Source organism: Microplitis mediator, chromosome 3, assembly GCF_029852145.1.
Source record: "Microplitis mediator isolate UGA2020A chromosome 3, iyMicMedi2.1, whole genome shotgun sequence".
NCBI lineage: Eukaryota > Metazoa > Arthropoda > Insecta > Hymenoptera > Braconidae > Microplitis > Microplitis mediator.
The window spans coordinates 20983008-21010876 of NC_079971.1; the positions used below are offsets into that span (position 1 = coordinate 20983008).

General features: G+C 31.0%; 1 long non-coding RNA gene across 2 annotated transcripts in view; it reads right to left on the reverse strand.

Moving 5' to 3' along the window:
* LOC130664575 (uncharacterized) overlaps positions 1 to 27480 on the reverse strand; it is a 116114-nt gene extending 88634 nt beyond the window's left edge. Inside the window, exons 1-3 of one of the 2 annotated variants that reach the window (XR_008989429.1) lie at positions 27296 to 27480; positions 26615 to 26652; positions 10118 to 10151 (exon numbers count right to left, since the gene is read on the reverse strand). This is a non-coding gene — a long non-coding RNA (uncharacterized LOC130664575). The other variant, XR_008989428.1, reaches the window with a different exon arrangement.
* Between the last annotated feature and the right edge of the window lie 389 nt (positions 27481 to 27869).

Genomic DNA, 27869 nt, shown 5'->3' on the forward strand with positions numbered 1-27869 from the left:
TTTTTAAATTGATTTTTAACCTCGTGATGTTGCGTATACTTTATGAATAAAAGTGACATATTTTTTCCAGCAGACAAGCTTTAGTTTTACTTGCTTCACTTGTGACAAAATAAAGCGACAGGAAAAATAAAAAATTATCCTCAAGAGACTGAGAAAAAAAAAATTTAATATGAATTTTTATTCTCTGCATCTGCTTCTATATTTTCTCATGAATTTTTATTTATATATTATATATTATAATTGAAACAATTTTTTTAAAGTACTCAAATTTATTTACTTGATAAATTATTTAATAATTTACTTTATTAAAATTCTAGTCTGTAAATTGGGTTCAAATTTTTTAAGACCTTTGAAATTTCATTTTTGGATGTTTAGTTATTTATATTTTTAAAAATTATTTTACAAAGTTATGAATAAAAAAATTCTATCCGGCAGCTGGGATGAAATTAGATTTCTTTGACGTCACTGTTACATAAATGGACCAGGTCTTGCGATAAAACTTATTTGAAAAGGTCATGAAAGCAGTTCTTTTTGTTATTTTGAAAATTTAAAATGGCCGTCAATTCTCAACTGTCCAATTTTGTCTATTTTCGGACTTGACCTTTCAAAAAATGAGTGGATTTATTAAGCTTCGATATAAACTGCGGGCGCCATCGTGATAATCAGACACAACATATATAACATATACATTAGGGACGGGCGATAGAAATCGATTAATCGAACTATCGATAGCTTTTACAAGCAATCAACTACAATCTAAGCGATATTTTGTGCATTCAATTGATTGACTGCTGATATTTTTTTTTTTTTCCAAAATATCGAAATTTGGTAGTGGAAAAAAAGTTGATGTTTTATTTGACTATGAATTTAAATACGAGTAAAATATATGACAAAAAAATGATTAATTATCATGAATCAAGCTTATAATTTCATAATTCATTATTTTTATTTCTATGTTTTACATTTAATCGATAGTGGAGAGGGGGACAGAGTGGGCCCCTTAAGAAAAATAATTATAATATTCTTAATTTTTTGTACGCGTTTACTTTTTTTTAGACCCTTGATACTTATTTTCACTTCTTTATGCTGCGTCCATTAAAATTGAAAAATCGAAAATTAAGGGCAAAATCGGCCCAACAAAAAATTTCGGATTTGATATTTTTTATTCTTTACACGTGTGATATTTGCAAATAACTTTAAAACAATTGTATTTTAATAATATAAATGTCATTTTAATAGTTTGCTGCGATATAACTTTAAAACGTAATTTTACTATCTTTGACTTTCTCAATAAATTATATTTAATGAACAGTTTTGGTGGCCTATTTTAGCCCTCATTATATAAGAAATTTTGATAAGCTTATTATCCGTCCGAATTTATTCGCGTATAGAAAATTTTGAGGGGCCCACTTTGCCCCCATATTTTTTGAAGTTTTGAAAATTTTAAGGGGCCTATTTTGCCCCCAGAGGCCCACTTTGCCCCTTCCTCCTCTACTGTCCCCTCCTCCTCTGCTGAGAAATTCATTCATTTTAGGAAAATGAATTGACATCCAAACATGCACAAACCCAACCTGAGGAACCGATGTCGGCAAAGCATATTTTAATAATTTTTAGAGAATTGTATTCATGAAGGTGACCAGAGAACAGAAATGAAGATTTATTCACCCTTCTTTTGTGAAGTGATTGATTTAACTTTTGTTATACAGTTATAAAAATTAATTAAAAAATATTTGAAATTTTCCCGCCATTATTCACAATCAAGAGATCGACAGTTTTATCCTAAAAAAATTGGGCTGTCGATTATTATTTAAAATAAATATCGGTATTTTTGTTGCTATCGCTCATCTCTAGAATACATACAAATATATAAACATTTGAATCAATGATATTTTTGGAATGTACGCGACCAATTAAAACATTGAAAAAATTTATAGAGTTTTTGCCGTGAGGACAAGTCCAATAGTTACACTGGTAAAAATTTTCCGGAAATTCAAAGCAAATTATTTGAAATTGTCAACAAGTGGAAATTAGTCAGAAATATAAATTATAAATTAACTTATTTATGTATTTTATTTTTACATAACTTTAAATTTTCAAGTCATAAATGTCATAAAAATTAAAATCACAATGTAATTCATGTTACCCCTATAAAAATTTCGTTCCAGATTCCAAAAAAGTTCGATATTTGGAACTTCTAAACTTGAGACAGATTAGAACTTTTGTAATTTTGATTGTAAAAAAAAATATGAGCGAAATTTGAGTAAAAAAAGAACATTTCTTAAACGTATTTTTCTACATTTTACCTTCGTTCCGACAAGTTTCCTTTAGATACCAATCGCCCCATGAGAAACCGAAAAAATTTCTAACTGAGTTTTCAATGAAATCTTCGAAAAAGAGGAAAAACTTTTAAAAAGTTTTCGATTTTCATTTTGATCTGTTCTGAAAAAATTTATAGGTTTGATTGAAATAAAATACTTTGGAGTTAAAGCTCTGAAATGAGCTTTTAAGTAGCTTTCAACTGTTTTTTGATACTGAATGAGTTTTTTCAGGAAAATCCTTCTTTTTTTGTTTTCATTGAATAAATTGCGAACAAATCGACAAAGAATTTATGAAAAAAATAAATTCCAGCTTAAAACTCTAGTTTTCGGATAAAATCATCGAAATTGATTTGAAATTTTTTTTACAACAAATATCGAGCTCCAAAAATACTCAATTTTTTTTTTTATTGAACCAACCATTTTTTCCAGAGACATCAATAATTGAATATTAATTTTGAAAAATTTCGATCAAAATCCGACAGGCGAATGACTAAAAAAACTAATTTATATAAATATTCCGATGATCGGATAAAAATAATGATGAATATATATATAAATATATATAATCCATCGTAATACTATTTATCTTGTATCATTATCTAAATTGTTTGAGCGGTAGACCATTTGTTTGAATATGAAGACAAATCATTAGTACACGCCTATCAATTTCCTGTCATTTCTCTGTCATTATTTAAACTCGATCAAAAGTATATATTTATTTTCCTCTTGAATGTCTATTTCCCCAGAGATTTACTCTATCACTATAATTTCAATCTATTAATATTAAAAAAAAATACTATTCAAATCATCTTTAACATATATGGGGTAGAATAAATACTCGAGTAGTCTAGACTCTACTCTAGAGGTAGAGATAAAGTTTAGTATATACACGAGAATATGTATATAAGTAAACATGTGTACATAGTATAAGTCAATATACTTAGCGGGAGTAACATAAACAATTAGAGTGTAGAGGTGAAGAGGTAGATAATAGAATCGTTGAAATAGAATGAGATTGTGCGGACGGTAGTTGTCAACAGAAATGTCTTTCTTGGCATGGATAGAGTTTGAAACCCACTTTAAAATATTGTCTCATCAGTATCCATTAAGGGTTAAGAACCCCAGGGTTGACGAGTGGTGGCCAACTGAGGAACAGTTTCACTGGTAACTTGTCGAAATTGAGTACAAAGTGTAAAGGCAGGTTTAGGTTTAGGTATAGGTATAGGTTTATATGGAGTGAGCAGTTACCAGTAAGTATATTGAAGCGAACTGTTAAATAGTATCCACTACAGTGTAGTTGGTGTAGTTTAACGTCGGGTTGTGTAACTGGTATAGTTGTTACTATTGATAGTGGTAGTTTGTCGTGTATAGCTAGAATTTGTAGAGGTAGAGGTAGAGGTAGATGTAGAAATAGAGATGGAGACAGAAACGATTGTCGAGGACTCAACCATCCGGTACAGCTGACGCTGCCACGACCGGAATTTCTACTGCGACGACACAATTATCGTAGACGATTACATCTGGCCCGTTTGTCGTATGCTATACACGTATACATGTATATACGTATATATGTATGTATATATTAGGGGTGTGCAAATAGTTCGAAATTACGAATTGTTCGAAATTCGAATTTTTGAATGATTCAAAATTTTCTCTCCAACGACTTAATATTGGAAGAATTTTTTTGATAATTCAAATTTTCTGTCGGAAGTAAAAAGAGTTCAGACAGGAATACAGACTTTCCATCAAATAAAAATTGATATTTGAAAGCTGATCCAGGGTGATTACAAAGAAATGATTTCAAAATTCCCTGATATTTCCCGGTTTTCCTGTAAAGTTTTTCACACTTTTTTCTGATTTAGAAATTTTATTCGTATCATTTAGATATTCAAAGTTTTTATTATATTTTCATTTTTAATAATTAAATTTGATAATTAAATCATGCGAGAAACCAAAAAAAGTCAATAAAATAAATTACTATGGCCTACTTTTGATTATTTGATGTTAAAAATGTATAAGTTAAAATATTTAATAAGAAATTTTATGATTTAAATAAATTCAAAATACACTGATTACAAAAATTAAGGGATATTAAAAAAATTTCAAATTTTAGTAATTTTTAACAGTTTGTAACTCGAAGGAAAATGGTCGTACAATAAAAACAAAAAGTCAAACTGTAGCTTTAAGTGTTTAGTTTTCTGATCTGGGTCTTAAAATTTTTTTATTATGCTCGGTTCCGGAGCAATCAAAAATCAATCATAATTATCGAAAAAAACTTATTGAAGCTCGAAGATCGTTTTCAAGATGATCGAAAATTTGGTAAATTTCTTTTCCGATAGTTTTCTTAGAATTACTTCGGAACCGCACACAATAAAAAAATATAAAGACCACATCAAAAAACTAGACACTTGAAGCTACAATTTGCTTTTTTTGTTTTTGTCGTATGACCATTTTCCCTTCGAGTTACAATCTGTTGAAAATCACTTTAAAATTTGAAATTTTTGTAAAATCCTTTAATTTTTTTAACTAGTATATAATTGAAAATTTTTTAAATTTTGAACTGTTACAATTTAATTCCCGAATTCTTTTCGAAATTCCCTGACATTTCCATGATATTTCCCGGTTGCATTAAATTCCTTGATAATTCCCGATATTTCCGGTTTTCCTGGTTCGTGGCCACCCTGTGATCAGAATTTTCTTGAATCGAATCGAGTAATTCGGAAAATTACGAATAATTTGATTTCATGGAATTATTCGATTCGAATTTCAGATTTCGAATTTAATATCCGATTCGATTCGCACACCCGAAATATATATTTGTAACGATATTAGGGTGATAATTACTTCTCTCAGATTTAAAATTGATCAATCTCACCTCGAAATATGTTAAATAATATTAAAGTAAAGTCTGGGAATTTCAACGCAATAAAAATTTCAAGTAACCAAAAATTTGACAGTTATGAAAATAGCTACTGTTCATTTCATTTTCATCACTACAATGGATAAAATATTGTTCAGCTATTAATAAACTCACCTGCCAATGAAGCGAAAGAATGACTATTGATTTCCGTTGGCTTTTAAAAATTTAATTAACAATTTTTTTTTCTCTATAAGTAAATTCCCGTGTTTTTCCTTCCACATTTGACTTTGAGTTCATAAGTAATGACTTTTTGACTCAAAAATTATAATTTGTAAATCTATATTACATTTCCATTTGTTTTCAATGTGAAGGGTTCAAAATTTGATAACAATTTTGATCTTTCGAGGCAAAACTAATATATTCAAACAATGAAGGAAATAACTACTTTAGTATTTATGACTAAAAATGAAGCCCTAATTTATTAACAAGTTCCGTTTAAAATTTTAAATCTTCGTTTGTATCGTTATCAAAAATTTATGCGTGAGATTTATCAGTAAACTGATAGACAGACATCAGACGATCAGAAAAAATGGCAGAAAAATATAACAATCTCACATTTAAAATACCTAATTTTGCTACAACTGTTTACGAGCATCATTTGTCGTAACAGTGATTCGGCTCTGGAGAAAATTACCGATTGAGATCATCAAATCACAAAGTCTAGAAAGTTTCAAAACTAAAGCATTCAATTTCTTTATGAACCTTGAGATAGAAAGCAAACTGTGAGCTGGAAATCCTGAAAGAATCTTCTCAAATTCTAAAAAGTCTTACCAACATAATTTATTGAAGTCTAATTAATGAACCCTGACTAAACAACTGAATTCGATCGAATTAAACAGAATTGAATTTTTAATTCTATTCAATTCAGATAAATTCTGTTAATTCGGTACCTAATTTAAAAATGAATTCTGTCTAATTCGGCAGAGAAACCAGAATTTGTCAAAATTAAAACGAATTTTAATAATTCTATTCGGTTTAATTCTGATTAATTCAAAAATAATTCTCCAATTTCTGGTTCTGAACCCGAATTAAACTGAATTAAAACGAATTTGAAATTTTTAAATCGGTTTTATTCTGTTTAATTCAAATTCAAATTTTCAATTCAGTTGAATTCTGTTTTGCAGAGTTCGACAGAATATATAACAGAATTACAATTTTTAATTCGGTCGAATTCAGTTGTTCAATCAGGGAAATCATTAATTTGCTAGTAATGTGAACATGTAAATCCTAGTCATATTCCTGCACCATACATCTCTAAATAATTATAATTAGGTAATTAAATTTTTAATTCTATTCAATTCAGATAAATTCTGTTAATTCGGTACGTAATTTAAAAATGAATTCTGTCTAATTCGGCAGAAATACCAGAATTTGTCCAAATTAAAACGAATTTAAATAATTCTATTCGGTTTAATTCTGATTAATTCAAAAATAATTCTCCAATTTCTGGTTCTGAACCCGAATTAAACTGAATTAAAACGAATTTGAAATTTTTAAATCGGTTTTATTCTGTTTAATTCAAATTCAAATTTTCAATTCAGTTGAATTCTGTTTTGCAGAGTTCGACAGAATATATAACAGAATTAAAATTTTTAATTCGGTCGAATTCAGTTGTTCAATCAGGGAAATCATTAATTTGCTAGTAATGTAAACATGTAAATCCTGGTAATATTCCTGCACCATACATCTCTAGATAATTATAATTAGGGAATTAAATTTTGAATTCTATTCAATTCAGATAAATTCTGTTAATTCGGTACCTAATTTAAAAATGAATTCTGTCTAATTCGGCAGAGAAACCAGAATTTGTCAAAATTAAAACGAATTTTAATAATTCTATTCGGTTTAATTCTGATTAATTCAAAAATAATTCTCCAATTTCTGGTTCTGAACCCGAATTAAACTGAATTAAAACGAATTTGAAATTTTTAAATCGGTTTTATTCTGTTTAATTCAAATTCAAATTTTCAATTCAGTTGAATTCTGTTTTGCAGAGTTCGACAGAATATATAACAGAATTACAATTTTTAATTCGGTCGAATTCAGTTGTTCAATCAGGGAAATCATTAATTTGCTAGTAATGTAAACATGTAAATCCTAGTCATATTCCTGCACCATACATCTCTAAATAATTATAATTAGGTAATTAAATTTTTAATTCTATTCAATTCAGATAAATTCTGTTAATTCGGTACGTAATTTAAAAATGAATTCTGTCTAATTCGGCAGAAATACCAGAATTTGTCCAAATTAAAACGAATTTAAATAATTCTATTCGGTTTAATTCTGATTAATTCAAAAATAATTCTCCAATTTCTGGTTCTGAACCCGAATTAAACTGAATTAAAACGAATTTGAAATTTTTAAATCGGTTTTATTCTGTTTAATTCAAATTCAAATTTTCAATTCAGTTGAATTCTGTTTTGCAGAGTTCGACAGAATATATAACAGAATTAAAATTTTTAATTCGGTCGAATTCAGTTGTTCAATCAGGGAAATCATTAATTTGCTAGTAATGTAAACATGTAAATCCTGGTAATATTCCTGCACCATACATCTCTAGATAATTATAATTAGGGAATTAAATTTTGAATTCTATTCAATTCAGATAAATTCTGTTAATTCGGTACCTAATTTAAAAATGAATTCTGTCTAATTCGGCAGAGAAACCAGAATTTGTCAAAATTAAAACGAATTTTAATAATTCTATTCGGTTTAATTCTGATTAATTCAAAAATAATTCTCCAATTTCTGGTTCTGAACCCGAATTAAACTGAATTAAAACGAATTTGAAATTTTTAAATCGGTTTTATTCTGTTTAATTCAAATTCAAATTTTCAATTCAGTTGAATTCTGTTTTGCAGAGTTCGACAGAATATATAACAGAATTACAATTTTTAATTCGGTCGAATTCAGTTGTTCAATCAGGGAAATCATTAATTTGCTAGTAATGTGAACATGTAAATCCTAGTCATATTCCTGCACCATACATCTCTAAATAATTATAATTAGGTAATTAAATTTTTAATTCTATTCAATTCAGATAAATTCTGTTAATTCGGTACGTAATTTAAAAATGAATTCTGTCTAATTCGGCAGAAATACCAGAATTTGTCCAAATTAAAACGAATTTAAATAATTCTATTCGGTTTAATTCTGATTAATTCAAAAATAATTCTCCAATTTCTGGTTCTGAACCCGAATTAAACTGAATTAAAACGAATTTGAAATTTTTAAATCGGTTTTATTCTGTTTAATTCAAATTCAAATTTTCAATTCAGTTGAATTCTGTTTTGCAGAGTTCGACAGAATATATAACAGAATTAAAATTTTTAATTCGGTCGAATTCAGTTGTTCAATCAGGGAAATCATTAATTTGCTAGTAATGTAAACATGTAAATCCTGGTAATATTCCTGCACCATACATCTCTAGATAATTATAATTAGGGAATTAAATTTTGAATTCTATTCAATTCAGATAAATTCTGTTAATTCGGTACCTAATTTAAAAATGAATTCTGTCTAATTCGGCAGAAAAACCAGAATTTGTCCAAATTAAAATGAATTTAAATGATTCAATTCGGTTTAATTCTGATTAATTCAAAAATAATTCTCCAATTTCTGCTTCTGAACCCGAATTAAACTGAATTAAAACGAATTTGAAATTTTTAAATCGGTTTTATTCTGTTTAATTCAAATTCAAATTTTCAATTCAGTTGAATTCTGTTTTGCAGAGTTCGACAGAATATAACAGAATTAAAATTTTTAATTCGGTCGAATTCAGTTGTTCAATCAAGAAAATCATTAATTTGCTAGTAATGTAAAAATGTAAATCCTAGTAATATTCCTGCACCATACATCTCTAAATAATTATAATTAGGTAATTAAATTTTTAATTCTATTCAATTCAGATAAATTCTGTTAATTCGGTACGTAATTTAAAAATGAATTCTGTCTAATTCGGCAGAAATACCAGAATTTGTCCAAATTAAAACGAATTTAAATAATTCTATTCGGTTTAATTCTGATTAATTCAAAAATAATTCTCCAATTTCTGGTTCTGAACCCGAATTAAACTGAATTAAAACGAATTTGAAATTTTTAAATCGGTTTTATTCTGTTTAATTCAAATTCAAATTTTCAATTCAGTTGAATTCTGTTTTGCAGAGTTCGACAGAATATATAACAGAATTAAAATTTTTAATTCGGTCGAATTCAGTTGTTCAATCAGGGAAATCATTAATTTGCTAGTAATGTAAACATGTAAATCCTGGTAATATTCCTGCACCATACATCTCTAGATAATTATAATTAGGGAATTAAATTTTGAATTCTATTCAATTCAGATAAATTCTGTTAATTCGGTACCTAATTTAAAAATGAATTCTGTCTAATTCGGCAGAAAAACCAGAATTTGTCCAAATTAAAATGAATTTAAATGATTCAATTCGGTTTAATTCTGATTAATTCAAAAATAATTCTCCAATTTCTGCTTCTGAACCCGAATTAAACTGAATTAAAACGAATTTGAAATTTTTAAATCGGTTTTATTCTGTTTAATTCAAATTCAAATTTTCAATTCAGTTGAATTCTGTTTTGCGAAGTTCGACAGAATATAACAGAATTAAAATTTTTAATTCGGTCGAATTCAGTTGTTCAATCAAGAAAATCATTAATTTGCTAGTAATGTAAAAATGTAAATCCTAGTAATATTCCTGCACCATACATCTCTAAATAATTATAATTACTATTTAATTCTATACTTACGTGCATTTAAATTCTAAACATATTTTGTACTTTGGCCATTCGGTCTATGCCTGACATTTAAATTTAATAAATAAAATAAACTTCTTTTTTAGTAAAATAATTCAAAACTTACCAAAAATGTAGTCAACGACTCAAACGGCAACATTCTGAAACAAACGAAAAAAACTCCCATTAGAACAAAGAATTTCCATGGAAAAACAAAAAAATGAATAATGAAAGACAAACATATTTATCATTCATAGATTTTCTACCGTAGAAAAAAGCATAGGTATGAAAAAAGGAGGTCGGAAATTTAATTCAAATTTTAATCGTAGAGTTGATCTCTACCTCTAAATTGAAGGGGGTAGAGTAAAAAAAGGTTATAGCTTTTTGTTCCAGCTGGTGATTAAGCACAGTGTGCCATTAAAAAATTCCTGGTGGCAATCTTCCAAGCGTGCAACGACCCGCAACGAGGCGCGGTTGTCCTATACTCTTCATGTCATCGTCATAGTCACTGGTACACACCTCCAGGTCCCTTTCCTCTTGGCCTCTTTGCCTCCCCAGTAGACGAATGATGACGAACGTGTCCCAACACGTTCCGCTTCGCGCTGGGCATTATGGAAGTTCGTCGAGCGAAGTTCCTGGTTTTATTTTTGGTTGTCCGGGTGATAGAGCACCGGCGAAAAGGTAGGGGAAGAAGAGGGGTGGGTAGCACAGTAGATATGAGTGTAGAAGTGGGTGTAGGTGGAGGTAGAGGTGAGTATAACTACTTGTCTATACATAGGCAAGTAGTTAGAATAAGAGGCAGCAAAAGAAGAAGAAGAAGAAGAAGAAGAACCAAGTTTTAACATATCAAAAAGTTTCTAAAGGCTTACGATGAAAGACGATGTGAAAAGTCTTCACAAGACATGATTGCTAATAGTCTCATAGTTATCCTTTTTCACTGGTCTTTGTATATTATAATACATAATATATAATATGAGATTTACTGTCGTAAACTCTGACAGCAATATTTTTAACTTTTCGTTGGCATTCATTTATGCATTTGGTTATTTATTTAACTTTAGCCAGTGTTCATGTTAACACAGGGCTGAAATTGCTATTGCTACAGTTGATAGTATTACGGTGGCTAGTATTTTCTGGTTAGCTTTAACTTGTCTCAGGTGATCCAAGTTGATACGTGAAAACGAATAGCGTCGTTAGACTTTGAAGGTTTTGTGTTAAAATAAGAATAAGGAGTACCACTGGATGAATTGGTTGAATGGGTGAGAAAAAGATGGAAATAGTGAGGAAGAGAATGTATAAAGCAAGATAATGCTAGAGAGAAAAGAGAATGGAGACGAAGTGAGATAGTACATGTGGCCTCTTGACGTTTCACGCGGATCGATCCCAGACACCCGGTGGTGGTGATAAAACAAAGGAACGTGCCGCTTGAATTATGAATGGTGTCTCGATTTGAATCCGCCCGGAAGATCTTTTCTATTCTTTTACCATCGTGATCATGAGCTTACAGATGAATTCACGATGACATTGATTTCAGTGGATTATTAAAAATAGGCAGTTGCCTTCTTTTTACTTATTTTTACCTCAAGATGTTACGTCTTGTGTAGCACTATGGAAATTTATGGTTTAAATCATATAGAATTTAGGAGATAATGTATTCATGATTTCGTATTGGAATATTTTATTCAACGGAACTTTGATCCGAGTACAATGTCTATCAGAATATGTCAGAATACAGATGACGGCATATTCTTGGTTACTTTTTTTCCTGTAACTATTCTCCTAGATGTGGGAAGAAGATGTCTTGCTCACAGGATCCTCAACTTTCACCCTATAATGAGGTTACATAAAACTATATCTGTATAAATGAACGTCCTAGTGACACTAATTTGACTTTTAAGTTATTATAAGTGACTTCAGCAAGTTGTAACAATCATTATAAAGGTGAGGCTATTTAGCCTAATGGGATATTCCCGGTGGAGATTAAGAGATAGCTCCTGCAACTCCAGCAGCTATGGTCATAAGAACAAGAGACGAAAGAGAGTTTGGACGATATACAGATTTCGCCGTAGGATCACGCTTCCCTGGGTTCTCGTCGTTACAAATCATGAGTCGAGGTCTTCTTAAAGAGGACCAAGGGACTTAAAACTACTGTCAGTCGGGGGCAACCAGTCGCCTTTACAGTACTTGATATTTCTTTATTTCTATCCATACTCGCGCAAGAACACACTAGAGAATTTAACGAACAAGTGTCCTGTGCCCTGTATTGTAGTGTGCTTTTCAACCAAGACCGATAACAAGCTCCAGTGTTCTGTGCCAGGATTAAAACCTCCACATACAACAGGACATTAAACAATGTGAACATGTTTTTCTTTGCTTTTTATACTCTGAAATACTAGCAGCTAGATACAACCAGCCCAACACACATAAATCTACACACACCTATACAAAGAGGAAGACGTTACTCGGGCAGATTTTTATCTGCATCATGGTATACGAGCCAAGACAATGAAACAGACTACTCCGTGACAAAATACTCGACGGCAACTTCCTCATAAAAAAAACTAAACAATAAAGAATGAAAAATAAAATTAAAAAATGGATTTAATTAAAAGAAATAAGCCAGGAGTTTTATGCTTCTTCATCCACTTCTGCTTCGTGGATACAGCCAATACTTAGGAGTGTCACAAGAAGGTTAATTTAATGAATTAACTGTATTTATAATCCAACTTGCAGACAAATCAAATTATTGTGAAAAATAATAATGATAATAATAGTAAAAGAAGAAGCTAAAAGTTAAATAAGTTTTGATTTAACGATTTTCATCATCATACCAAAGTAATCAGTTTTAACGGCGCTGATGCTACGGGGAAAACCCGCCGGAAGGTTAATTGAAAGTATGATTCAAGGGAGGTTGAATTACGAGGAGCTCGGTGCCTCGAGGGGAGGTTTAAGATTTAAGATTTTTCCTCGGGTCAGGGTTTCTATCCGGTCGTTTATCGCGATGGCTTCTAGGATTTTCCTTCATCTTTTTCGCTATCACCATCGTCGTCTTATATGCCCCTCCTTTCAGAGCCAGTAGCTCTAGTACCAAGTTTTTTTTGTCACTTGTTCTTCTTCGAGGACTATGCCATCACCATCTTTAGGCAGCCATCGAAAACCCGGCGAACCAATTCACGGCTTCACTCAGTGTCTCGGGTATCCTTCGAGAGCCTCGGCAACGTTATCTTGACTACGTAGTCTTGGCGCTGATGACCTCCCTAACCACGTTACGGTACGACTTGGCGAACCTAAATGCTTTTACCGGTTGCCATTGGTTACGACCTCGGGTTTCGCTCTGCTCAATCTTCCTCTTACTTTATACAACTAAACAATCCAAGTCTTATTTTATCCGTACTAGTAGTAGTAGCAGCATTAGGATGACTAGTAGTTGTAGCAGTAGTAATAGTAGTAGTAGATGTACTATGGATGAAAGTTAACTGTAGGATTTGTACGGGTCATCTGCGGCAGCAAGCACTTGCTACATTAACAGCTCGTTTGTATAGCGGATGGGTTGTTTGCCTTTCGCGTATTCCACATTGTCCTGATTTTGGAAGCTTAAGATTCAATGCTTTTAATGCAAATGTTAAGCTACAACCCAGACCCATTCTCAAACATGTACATTAATTCTTATCCCGCACAACTTGTATTTATAATTAACACAACAATATATTCATTTATACAGCAACGAATTCATTTGCTGGTTGCTAAATAAAACACAATTGTTAATTGTGTTAAGCGGAAAGCCTCAGGAAAACTCTAAACTTGGATTTAAAGCTTTATCAGCAAGATTCCACATCAAGACATGAAAACATAAAAAGGAACGAAATTAAAGTCAACAAATATCAAGAGACACTGGGTAATAGGTAGATTCATCTGCTGACATCGTTTAGATACTTCAATCCAGATATACACGAAAATTGTGTGAACCGAGGGGTAGTATCGTTGTAGTAAAACCTTCATCATGACACCCTCTTTTTTTTCTCCCAAGCTCAACCAGACAAGCACAAAATCCATTGAGAATGAGTCTTAAGACTTACCATGCTCCTTATTTTCTTACGACCTCCAAGGCACTTGGCTATCTCGCTTCGATCCGGTTGCTACTCTACACTCTGGCTGGTTCTTTTTTCCGGAGGGTGATTTTTTTCATGAGGAATGAATGACAAGGAGATTTCTTGGCTCAAGATCGAACGAGAACAATCTCGACAACAACGTCGTCAAAGTTGACGATGAGAAGACGCAAATGAAAATCTTAAGGACTCCATCAGCATGAAAAATATAATTTCATACTGAATTGTGTAGTAACTGTAGTAGTCCTTGAGTGATCAACATTCAGCTTCGCTTGAAAGGGACATTGTTAGGTCCAATCACTATTTGGAACAAGCACTTTCATACAGCATTGAGTTGCAAATGAATCCTTCACAATGGGATTAATTGGGTCAGATGTTTGAAATCTCTAGTCTTTCATTACAGTACATTACAGTATTTCATATAATGAATTATGAAAATATAGTAATTATGTTTGAAATCCATTCAAAGGTGTGTCTCGTCTGTAAAGACACATCATCAATCTATACATCTTTGTGTACACATATAATGTACAGTGCTATGATACTTGATGTAAGGAAGCGGGGAACAGGAAGAGGATGTTTGCTCAATGCAAAACATCAAAGCTAAAGACCTCCTCTCAGAAAGCAAAGACGGGCTGCTTTGAATAAGCAGAAGTGATAAGCCATCCTGCGCGTGGTTTTGCAAAGCACTCACTGACTTAACTTTCTGTCTCGCTCTCTTTCTCGGTATCTACCGAGCTCTAGCCTTTACTTCAATATGGAAACTTGGAAGACAGCCCATTGCGTCGTTTTCTGTATCACGCTGTCGTCGTTTGTCGTTATATGACAATGTAACAACCAGTGTATACCTTCTTATCTCGTAGAATCATCAAAGACTTTCCATGTCTCCACGCCTCGTAGGCTCTCTCTTTATTTTTTACCCAAAGGAACGTTGGCTAACAACTTACACACAGATACTCATAATGATGTCATCTTGGTATCAATGGCAATAATGATGCATCTAATGATTTAACGCATTGATGTAGGTGTCCATCAGTTAACTCTTTGACATCTTCATTGGCATACTTTAAGATGATCATTATTATTATTAATATTACTATTATTATCATTATCGCTATTATTCACGTCTCATTATAGTCATTACCGGCAAATAAAAAACTTTAAGGCGTGTCAAGGTAATTTGTTACTTAATACGTATTTTATTAAGTTTAAGCATAAGATTAACTGCTGAGTCTGCTAAGAGAATTCCATTGTTTATTACGTCGATAATAAATACTGGTATGAACCATTTCCTAACAACCTCGCCAGTAGCTGGATGTGTATATATATTTTAGGTTGTTTTTAGTCGGAAATAGAACACATTCCATTGTGAAAGAATGAAGCGTCAGGGGAATTCAGGCTGCACGAGAAGTATGTGTCAATCCACGGTTGAAAATACACAGACGGATGAATAAATGAGAGAGTGTTGGTCCGTAGTGGGGGCGAAAGAGTGATGGAATTAAAAAAAAAATAGTAAATGGAAGGTATCCGCGTGGTATTGATCCAATTGGGAATGACGCAAGCTTCAATTGATCCTCGAAGATCAATAAAAAAGAACATGTTACCTATGCTAGATATGGATATGCCTTTTTTTCGATACTCGAGAGAATTCCTCGTGCTGTCGAGGCTAATCGAGTAGATAATTGCCGAGTACGTGGATCCTTAATGGTGACATTTGACTACTGATCATATATCCGATCATTAGTTCGCTCCCATATCTCTGGGTGTATTATATTCTGGTAGATATATATATGTATATCGGGGTTAGCTCGCTGACAATAGAGAACCGAGGGAAACGGGTCATTCCCTGTAGTTGTGACACGAATGGGTTCATCTGAATAGTCGAATTGGTACGCTCAGCTTATTTTCAACTCGAAACGAGCATCTTCGGGAGCTTATTGAACAAGAAATACCAATGACGTACATATATATGTATAAATGTTTCTGTGTGTGCTTGTAGATATAAGTTTAAGGTACATCAATTGTTATCACCTTTACAATAGAAAAACTGCTCAAGGAATAAGAAGTTTATCGAAATTCATAAAAGCTTATTTCTCGCATTCTGAATTCATGAGGCTCAACATAAGAATAAGTCCAAGTTTAATAAAAAAAAAATGACGTTATATATTGGAATTTAAAAATACTTATTGTAAGTTGATGAGAAATCAATACAATAGCTCTATGAGTATTAAAGTCTAGGGCAACTCAAACAGGACAATAAAAAATTCAATGAAAACTTGGGCGTAAAAAATATTTAAGTTGAGGTAATGCAGTAGATAAAAGTAAACTGTAACTTTGACATTAAATGTTTTTAATAATAATTTAAATCATTGTTATTATTATTAAAATATTTAAAAAGTTTTTCTAATCATAAGTTTGTGTCAAAACTTTACGTAGACTAACAACGCTTTTCCGATGATCGATTTCCTGATCCGCCCATCATGAGTTTGACACGCTTTGTTAATCCTCGACGAGACGATGGCGACGGGGAAAGAGGAAGGGACTAGAGGACGCGGATGATGCACGAGGGAAGAGTGAAGGGTGGAAGTATTATAAAGTTAAAAAAAAAGTATAAAGTGAGTGACGAGACGTGTGAATACACTGGTCGTATCCAAGACACTTTTTCATTATAAAATATACATGTGTGTATATATTTTACGGATGAAGCGCGATAGTTGGATTACTAGTCGTAATTCATGTGGTCATGTAATAGTCATGACAGTGTTGATGCGTATCCCCTGACAGTAACCGTTAACGCCCAGTCTTCGACAGGCTGAGTGAGGCACTCGAGCATTAAGACCATCAACAGTACACCTTGTCAATGACTGTCATAACATCCCGAGTCATGACATAAGTATATGGTTACTCGTTTTTTAAAGCACCCTATTGCGTTGAGACTTAAGTGTTGATGTACGTAACTTTTAAAGCCTGGAAGCTTTTAAGAGAACGTCAAAGTGGCCAGAATAACAATTTATGGTATAAAATAACATAGAAAAAAAGTACAACGGTAACCAGCCTCGTAATTAATTCTTAAAATACACACTGGGTAAAAATTACCCAGTTCTTTTTTTTAAACGCGTGTCATTGTGGGACGCATATTTTTGAGAAAATTCTGTCAATTAAAAAAAAAATCAAGTGACTTTGATCAATTCGGTCACGAAATATATCCCGTATGAAAATAACATATATGGTCAAAATGTATGATAAATATCAGAGAATATATGTGGCCAATTTAACTATATTTTAAAATATATTTTTTTTTATATTAAAAAATATAATATTCATCATATACGAGTCCGTATATGTTTAGCATATATAAAATATATATGTCAATCATATACGAAAAATATATTTTTATCATACATGAAAATATATATTCTTGTCATATACGAAAACTATATTTTTATCATACATAAAAATATATATTTCTATCATATACGAAAAATATATTCTGATCATATATAAAAACATATATTTATATTGTGTATGGAAAAAAAAGTTTCTTATTCGTATGACCAACTCCAATTAGATTAGATCTAAATTTTAACATACTCTTTAAATTGCAGTTAAAATTTTCAAAATTAGTTAATTTGATGCGAATATATATACCCATATACATATACATACACCGAATAAAATATATGCTTAAATATAACAAAGAAAATATATGGTGCCATATATAATATAAATTATATGCTACCATATATTTCATTTCATTTAAAAATTTTATATTTTTTGAATATAAAAGGAAATATATCAAGACAATATATTATAAGGTAAATATTAATATATATATAAGCTTAATATAAAAAATATATAAGTTACATATATGGAATTCATATATTTACTACTGCATATAATTTTATATAAAATCAGTAAAAATATCTATATGATTTTTTATCATATACAATATAATATATCATATATTTTTTTGTTGCAAACATATATAATTTTATATATTTTAACCATATATTTTTTTTTCATACGGGATGCATTGAAAGCATCTCTGGTAAAATTTTAGAACTGGATCCGATAGTAGTAAATATCATTCAAATTATCAGATAAACAACCTGAACTGTAGTATCTATCAACCATATGGCGAAATCTACAAATATTGATGATAATCAGAAATCATAACTTTTATTATCTTAACTAATTATAACTGTTATCAACATCATAATTCTTAATAACCTGATGGCAATAGTTACCATCAGCCCAAATAATAATTACTATCTAAACTAATAAAGAATTTAAATATCGGCGTTACAGTCTGAAGCTTGTCTACATGTAATTTTCTCTTTGTTTAACTGTGGATGTGATGAATTTCACTTAATACTCGGATGATTGCTATTTTGACGATCGCATACCCAATCATTTAAAGTTATCAATAACAGCTCCAATATTTGGAAAGTTTTATTATATTCGGACTTAAACGATTGTATTGTTACTTATTTTAATTATTTAAAGAACAAACTAGACATGGCTAAAATATGGGTATAAGTAAAGGATTTAAATTTATATAAATTTATCCTATTTTTTGTTTAAGAATTTTTCCAACCTTGAATGGTAACAGTTACCATCTTCGATTGTCCCAATTATAATCTTTAATAGTTACAATTAGCATCCGATAGTAATCGTCCCCACCATCAATGGTTACCGTTATCATTCTCAATGGTAAGCCTAATTATTTAACCACTGAAAAATTTTCCTACCATTTCAAATAGTTAAAATTCAAAATTTAGTATCATAGATAGTAATAAATTCTTTCCGTGCATGTGTAAATTTCGCGTACTTTTTGTAAGCGGGTCTCTTAAAGGTTAATACTTTTTCACATTACTGTGACTAGTCTACTGAATAAAATTCTATAAGTAACTGTCCTAATAATGTGAAACAAGGTACTTGGATACTTAATAAAAGTACCAAGACAATTCCAAAGATAAAAACAGTAGTGGTGGCTTCAGACATTTGTTGAAAGCTCTTGAAGTATTTGAAAACAGTTTGAAACACAAGTGAGCGAGCAAGTAAGTACCGGATTTCGACGTCTTTTCAAGTTTTTTATCTGAAAAGAACTACATACACAGCTTGTAGAAAAGAGGATTGACGAGCCAGGATTTTAAGCAGAAGCTTTCCATTGCCAAAGAAACATATGTACGAGCGTAAAAAGAAAAATAATCACACATATGACAGGCAGTTGGTTGGTCGGGTTTTCATTTTCGAATCTGGAATGAGTCACCTGGTGTCAGTGGTTGCGGCGACGGTCAGTGGTTCGAGGTGTCCTGGGCCAATTCTAACCCAGAATCGGTTGGATGTTGGAATTGCAACGATCCTCCAAGTGCTGGCCCATACCCGCAAGCGTTAAACCACCGTAAAGTTGTTATTCAACTCACACTTAACAATTTATATTCATTACACTTTGTCTCTACACCCTACACTATCTCTTTAACTACAACTCTATTTATAGGTTATGCACGATTGTGTTTTGCCTAAAGGCAATAGAGCGTTATCTCGCCAGCGCCAAGCATCATCTATAGCTAAACTCATAAGCAAAAGCATGTAGTAACAGTTTCCTAATTCGGTATGGTCTATTGGCTATGATTCCAGTTATAAAACTATCTATCTATAGTATTCAGCTATCAAACCAATTACTTTATTAAGTTATTATTAATGTACCTGCCAATGTAAATGATGATGTAGAATGGATGCTAATGTCATCTGTTTTGCAGTGGGTTCCTGCACTATGCGTTTATACTCAAACATTTATTATACGGATTAGCAATTTACGTATTTATGTGGACGTATTTGGCATGCGTGGGTATATTTAATGGTAATAGAAATGCTAATTCACAGATCGCCTTCAACTATGCATTTATTTAAGTGATTATGTATGATGCATGTTCGATCCAATCATTTTATACAGCTAACCCATATAAGTGATATATTTCCAAGGTTTTTTGTTATGACTAATGACTTAATTAGTTATTTACTCTTATGGTCTGTAATTTATATCAAGTGATTAAAATTCAATCGCTTTTATTTCTTCCTTTCCTGGTAGACTTTTGCGACTCTAATATTTTGTGCACTAAAAATTATTCAAATGTCAGTGAGTAGTAGTCTTTATGCAAATATCGAAATGTCAAGTCACTGAAGACAAAGATGGTTGAGAATAGAAAGAAAGTATGCGCAATCTATATAAAAGTTTAAACTTGTTTTTCACAAAGTATTGCTAGTTCTTTTAAGTATTTTTTGTTTTATTGCTGACGAACTTTTATGATACGAGAAAAACTTTTACTCAGAGTATTACGAATTTGAATCTTTTGTGTAGTACTCTTTGATGATTTTTATCAAAAATATATTTTACAAAAAGTCTGAGAAGAACCGGGTCGAAAAATTAGATCTGTTTCGAAATGAAAGATAAATTCAACTATTTTTCATTTACTTTAGGTTTTTAAGTCGTATACTTATTTTATGTGGGAATTTAATCTGTTTTTGTCGATACTATTCCCTATTCAGGCCAATATCAGATTGGTTTTCGTATTATATTTAGACGGTTTGTAATCGCTTTTAGATTAAAAACAGACTTTTTTGTTGCAATTATTAGTCTGTGTTCATTCGTTTTTAGGACGAAAACAGACTTTTTTTTACTATAATTTTGAATCTACTTTTGAGTCGCCTTTAGATCAAAAACAGGACTTCTTACAAATATAAATAACAATAATAATAATCTAGATTTATAAATTTATTTTAATTTTCTTGATATTCGAAACATGCTAATGCGCTTTCGTAATAAGATGTCACAAGAATTTTGATGGTTTCTAATGCCAAAATATTTTTCGATTTTATCCAGTAAATAAGAAAAATTTCTTGACATTTCAAGAGTAATTTTATTACTTTTATTCAATATTATAACTATTCAGTCAAGACAACTAAAAATTAAAGTTGCCAAACTATCATTAACTGCCGACATTTTTAAACAAAAGACACTAAGTAAATGGTAACCAAAACATAATCAATTCTAGAACTTTGAATATTTTTTATAAATACTGTCCATAAATAAAAATATCACAAGTCCATGATTTAATCTAGTTTGTCCTTGCAAATTTTCAGAACTAAAATTTTTCCAAGTTCAAGATTTAATCTAGTTCTGTCTGCTCGTAACGCGATTGTTTTTTAAAACAATAGATCAAAAACAGCTTAAAATTTTTATAAAAGATCAAAAACAGATCAATTAGTTCAAATATAGACCTATTAGTCCAAATGCAGTCCAGTTAGACTAAAATCAGATCTAACTTTTCCACCCGGGTCTTCTACAGCAACTCGATTTATGAATTTTAAATTTGCCACGATAAATATTTTCATAAAAATTAAATAAAAAATTCACTGACAGTTTTTTCTCAAAAGCCCCCGTCAGGAAACGTCCTATCGCCAAAAAGACGAGTAAAAATATAAGTTCTTTTGGAATTATCAACGCGATGTATTTAAGAGAGCTTAGATAACTTAGTTACCGCGAGACATTTTTAAAGAGATCAAAAACAGATCAACTAGTTCAAATACAGACCCATTAGTCCAAATGCAGTCCAGTTAGACTAAAATCAGATCAAATTTTTCAACCCTGAATATTAACTGGGTCCGAAAGTTCTAAATTGGCCTCTCATCAACAAAATTTCATTCAAAAAGTTCAAGTCTTAAATCTGTTCGATGTCTCGTAAATTCGTCCAAATCTTGAAACCCCGTTTTCCAATAATTCAAAATTTTGTAGTCGTTTCAAAAATCGGACTAGAATTTTCCCAGCAAGTAACGGAATTGAATTAATACCTAATCGGATAGTTATCCATTTAAAATAAAGTAGCTCCTATATAGGACACCCGATAAAACTTTAAAATAGTCAGGACACGGTGCACAAACAATGTCTACACTCTTCAAAATGATTAAATGTTGATTCAATCCAATGAATAATTTATAGTGAAAGACATTTCACGTAAAATAGTAAGGTCAGAATCGATTTTACTCTTGTCTCCTCCTCTCGCAAACAAAAAAAAGCTTCCAACCAAGAGAGTATGACAAATGGTTAACTAGTGAGTCTGCTGATTTTGTGGAACAGATACTGCAGCAGTCTTTTGTTGCATTTAATTCCCTTTCTTATATTTAAAGCTGACATTGTCTGGTGCTCAGTAACTAAGAAATTAGAGTCATCAACGTGCTGCTGCTCAAACTATATATGTTCCAGTAGTTAAGCCAGTATATAAGAGTAAAGAAAAATATACCGAGAAGAAAAGAGAATATGAGAGTAAAGAAGAGAAAAGAATAAGAGATCCGATGAGACTTTACTAAGACTATAAGACTCCTAGACCGCATTTCTCGCCAATTCAGCCAGTTACTAGCTGACGTCAGCTATGTTGCTTGACATAATTCGATTCAACTCGGTTAATTTTAAGAAAATTACCAATCTAACCGATTGCCGAGCTCACAACTACCAGAGATTCCAACAATATTATTTTTCACTCTCACTCCTACTTAGACTCTCTCTCATTATTGTTTTATTTATCAACTTATTTTATGTCTTCACTTAAAGATCCACCGTCAGACCTTTCTCTTGTCCATATCAACTTCAACTTCTTATACTCAACTCAACGTCTCTTCCTTTCTCTTCTCTTCCTTCTTCGACGTTCTCAGGAGGTTCTTTTATTTCTTTCCTCATCTCTTCACCCACGCCAGCAACTCTTGTACAGCGGGGGGATACCACCTACATTTGAAACTTTTATCGATCAGATCGACGGGGTTTTTTTTATTTTTATTCCTCACCCAACGTTTTAGCAATTTGTTACCTCCTATTCCTCAGTACTCTGCACTCAGTGCTATATACTAAACTCTATTCCACTATAGTCGTAGATAAAAGCATTCCGTTTTTTATTCTTTATACTATTTCGTCTTTATCTCGTTTCAGTGTATGAGGTAATACGAGTTGAGAATAATAATAAAAAAAAAATAAAAGACGAGCATGGAAGAGAAGAAATAATTTTATATTTTAGTTCATTTTTTTTTAATGCTGATAGAGGAATGATCGCAACTCTATTTTCTTATTCTTGGCTCCGGAGAGTTTATGAAAGACTCGAGTGTTCTTTTGATGGAGAGTCGGGCTATCAGAGGAAAATAGAGAATGAATCGACTGTTTTTAAAATATGACGAGTGGTATGTGCTGCCTGCTGTACTTGGGTACGTGCCATACATCTCTGTTTTTTTTTTTATCGATTTAAAAGTTACTTTTTTGTGTTTAATTTCGTGTTTGTTCGGGAGTCGAGTGAGTCAATGGAGCACATGCTACAAATAATTTGTATTGTGTGTCTAAATAGTTGGAATTGTTACGAAAATTGGTAATTTTTATTTCTGGATTAATAAAAACAAAAAACAAAATTCTTTTTTTTAGATTTAGTTTTTTTACGTAAAAGCTTCGAGGATCATCGAAGCATAAATGGTACATGGATATCGATTTGTATTGTGTACATTTATCTTGCAATGAAGGCTTTTTTTAATCCAGTGCTAAAAATAATTTTTTTTTATACTAAATTTGAAAATTTAGTAGAATTCTGATTACTACTGATCGTTGAAATGAAAAACTTTGAAGTAAAAAAAGAATTTTTTTAATCGGCGGTGATGGGGATTCGAACCGCGAACTTTAAATTTGAACCTAATTTAGAAAATTTATTGCTATTGAATTTTGGGAATGAAAATTTCAAATACTTCAGTGCGAAGTTGATGATAGAAGTTTTACATTAGCTTTATATATATATATATATATATATATATATATATATATATATGTATAAGTGGATGTATATAACACTGTACGATATGTCGATTTAAAATTGACTTAATAATTATTTGTATGATGAATTGCGTGTAATTACAGTACACAGAGAAAAGAAACTTCAAAAATTGGTGTTTGAAATTATGACCGGAACTTGAGTGTTAATATGGGGAATTTTAACATTCCAAACAATAAATTTCATAATAAGGTACACGCAGAAAATTTTTGAGTAAAAATTACCTAAAAAGTTGAATACTGTGAGGACTTGTAGTAAATATCTAAATTTTTCCCATGCACATTGTAAAATATGCTACTCTACATTTACCTGAAAATCGGAACGTTTTTCGCGGAACGAAAATAAGACAAAAGAAATGAAAAGTAAAAAATCTACTGGATCTAGATTTCGGAAATGTTTCGCACGTCACCCGAAAATCACAGGCCACCCCCCGACTACCCCTAAATTCGTCTTTAGACACAAATTTCATGAATTATTTTCATTTTCGTTGTGTGAAAAACGTTCCGATCTTCAGGTACATTACTCGGCAGCATGTAAATGAAGTACGATTTCTGCTAACAATAGTCAGAATTTAGTTACTGGCTAAGATATATGTCCTTAGTGCCAAATTTTATGGGTGATTTTCACTCAAAAATTCTCTGCGTGTAAAAGACCTAGTATCCGATCAAGGAACTAGTACTCGATCACTTCATGTATTTGTATATCTATATTTAGTCAAATTTAGTTAATATAGACACACATATATGTAAGTGATCGGGTACTGGGTCTTACTTTACGTATCATACATTTTTAGTATCAAAGTTACGATATTTAAAATTAAAATATTGATTTTTCTTGAATAGACAATAAATATATGATCCTAAAATTGACTGACAATCAACAATTTTCGGATCTTTTTTTTAACAAATCATACAAAAAAAAAAAAAAAATATGCACATGTAGAAAATTAAAAAAACTATGGGTGCAATTTTTTCAAATATTTTTTTTTATAGTTTATTATTTTCAAAAAAAAATCCAAAAATTATTAGACTTCGATTCTTTTCAGTATCATTAAAAATTAATATTTACGTGTTAATTATAAATTAAAAAATTACAATTTAGAATGATAGTATCTACTGATCACTTTATCATTATATACATTATCGTTTCTCAATTTATATAGTTCACTTCTTTCCGTGTATTAGTATGATCATTGTGAGCAAGTCTCTATGATCGAAATTAGTAAATAAATAAATAAAATTGAAGTAAAATTAATTGAGCTGAGTAAATAATTTAGATCTGATGAAATTTATGAAGATCGGAATTTTCCATTATTTAGATCTACTTTAATAAGAGTAGATCTATTTTAATTAATTCAGATCGTTGAAGATTTCTTTAGATCTACAACTTTCGAAATCTGTATAAAAATCGAAATTTTGATTTTTTTTTTGTTTAATGATTTTTGATTTTTTGTCTTGATCTCCGTAGATCGAAAAAATAAAAACAGATCTTCGAAGATCTTAACTGTATGCAGGATTCAGATCACCGTAGAGATAAATTATTTTTTCCGGAAATTGAACAGAAAAATTTTATTTCAACTTCAGATTAATTTTTAATATTAGACCCCAGTAAAAATGTTGCGATGCAAGCAACGTCAATAATAATTTGAATTTAGGTCATGACAATTTTTAAATTTCGTTCAATAATTTTTTATTTCAGTAAAAAAAAAAAATATTCTAAATTTACTGTAACTCAGTATGATTGCAATTAAAATCATAAAGATATAAAATATCTAATTTTAAAAAAAATTTTTCTTTACTTCCACAGGATTCGAACCCATGACTTTAATTATAATTAATCTCTTAACTGTCGATAGAAAAAAAATTGGTAATTATAATTTTAATTATGTCGTCGTGACATAAAAAAAGGGATTAAAAAGTTGAAAAAAAATTCACGTCAAGAATTGAGAACTTTGATATTGAATAAAAAAAAAAAATTGGGTTAATTAGTTTAATTACTTTACAAGGAAGGTATTGATTACTGAATTTTTTTTTTTTTTTTTAATTTGAGTACAATTATTATTACAGGGTAATGATTAATTTGAAAGTAAAATAAATTTGGTACTGTACAGAAAAAAAGGATTTCTGAGTAAGAAATATTTTGAACTATGAATTGAAGACAAAAATTCTCTTACACAGAAAAAAAGGGTTTTTTGGCACAAGAAATTTTTAGTCGCTCCCAGAAAATTTTTACTTGTTCTAAGATATTTTTTGAATTATGAATTTAAAACAAAAATTTTCTTGGGGCGAGAAAAAATTTTCTTGAGCCAAGAAAATTTTTACTGACCCTAATAAATTTTTCGTGTCATGAATTAAAAACAAAAATTAACAATAGAAATTTTTTTGGGGCGAGAAATTTTTTCTAGTTCTAAGAAAAATTTGTTTTCATTTCAGAATGCAAAATTTTTCTCGGGACAAGAATTTTTTTTTTGCCTTAAGAAAATTTTTATTTTTAATTCAAAATTTAAAAAAATCTTGGGGCAAGAAAAAATTTTCTTAGGCCAAGTAAAAATTTTTTGTGGCAAGAAATCTTTTTTTTTCGAGAATGATATTTTAAAAGATTGAATTTCGAAGATTAACAAAAGACACTTCGATGCCTGTGATAATTCAAAGAGTGACTCACCTCGGAAGCGGAAGAAGTCGGCATCTTCTGGTTCTCCTCTTGCACCAGATTGATAATAAGAATAATATAAAGAGAAAGGGTAAAAAAGAGTTGTATGAGCGAACGAATAAGTAAGTAAGTAAGTAAGTAAGTGAGTAAGTAAGTAAGTACGAGTGCAAGTGCGAGCGAGCGAGCAAGAGGTACACAAGAAAATGAGAAAGATTTTCGAGCGTGAGGAAGAGAGAAAGGAGCGACAGGTCTCCCACGCAGACCTCTCTCGGCCTCGGATCGAAGTCTCAACTGGGATTTTAAACTCAAAGAAAAATCTCTCGGCTTTACTTTAACACGCAAGCGCTAAATTTTATATTAAACTTTTCAATTATTTTAACTGACACATTTTTTAGTCCAAATTAAATTTTTTATTTTCTTTTTTTTCAAACACAAATTTACGGGTAATTTTTATAAATTTTTTTACCGCCGAATTGTTTGATTTCAAGGCATCCTCAGAATTATGATTTTAAATCATGTCACGTAATTTTTATTCAAGAATTTTTTTTACTGCCAAACACTTCTCAAATTTCAATTTCACTGCATTGTTACTCTTCCTTACAAAGGACTCAGCACACAAAAATTTAAAAAAAAAATTATCTAAATTTTAAATTCAAAAATTCTTTCTCATTTTCTTCTAAAATTTCGACTTACAAAATCCGATTTTTAAAATTCAAAAAAAAAAAAAATTGTCACTCTTTTTTTCCCTTAAAACACTTCACTGTTAAATAAATACTCTACTAAATGTGTAAGCACTTGGAAAAAAAAAGTATAAATTTTGACAGATTCAAAAAAAAAAAAAAAAAAAAAAAAAGATCGAGGTCTTCGGTGGAGAAACCGAGCGCGAAATGAATATGACGAAAGTTTGAATGCAACTGCTGTCCGTAGTTGAGGATCTGTGGTAGCGCAGAGCGAGGTCGCGGCTCGGGGGCGTTCGGTTTTGGTCGCGAGTCCTCGGTTCTCCATCGATATGCCCATGGACTGAGTCTATGGATATGCTCTGGCTCTACTCGGTTATTCCTCAGTCCTCAGTTCAGTAGATCGGACAGTCGCGGAACCAGTGGCGCTAGTGTAGATTTGCTGGAAGGGGTAGTCCAGGCAATGTGGGTGGGAAAGATGGGGAGGGATAGAGGGGAAATTTTTAAAAGGTATAGTATGAAAAAGTGTTAGGCTGTAGGACAGTGGCAGCGTTTGAAGATCGTAACGCAGTTAACTTTTTGAATTGATA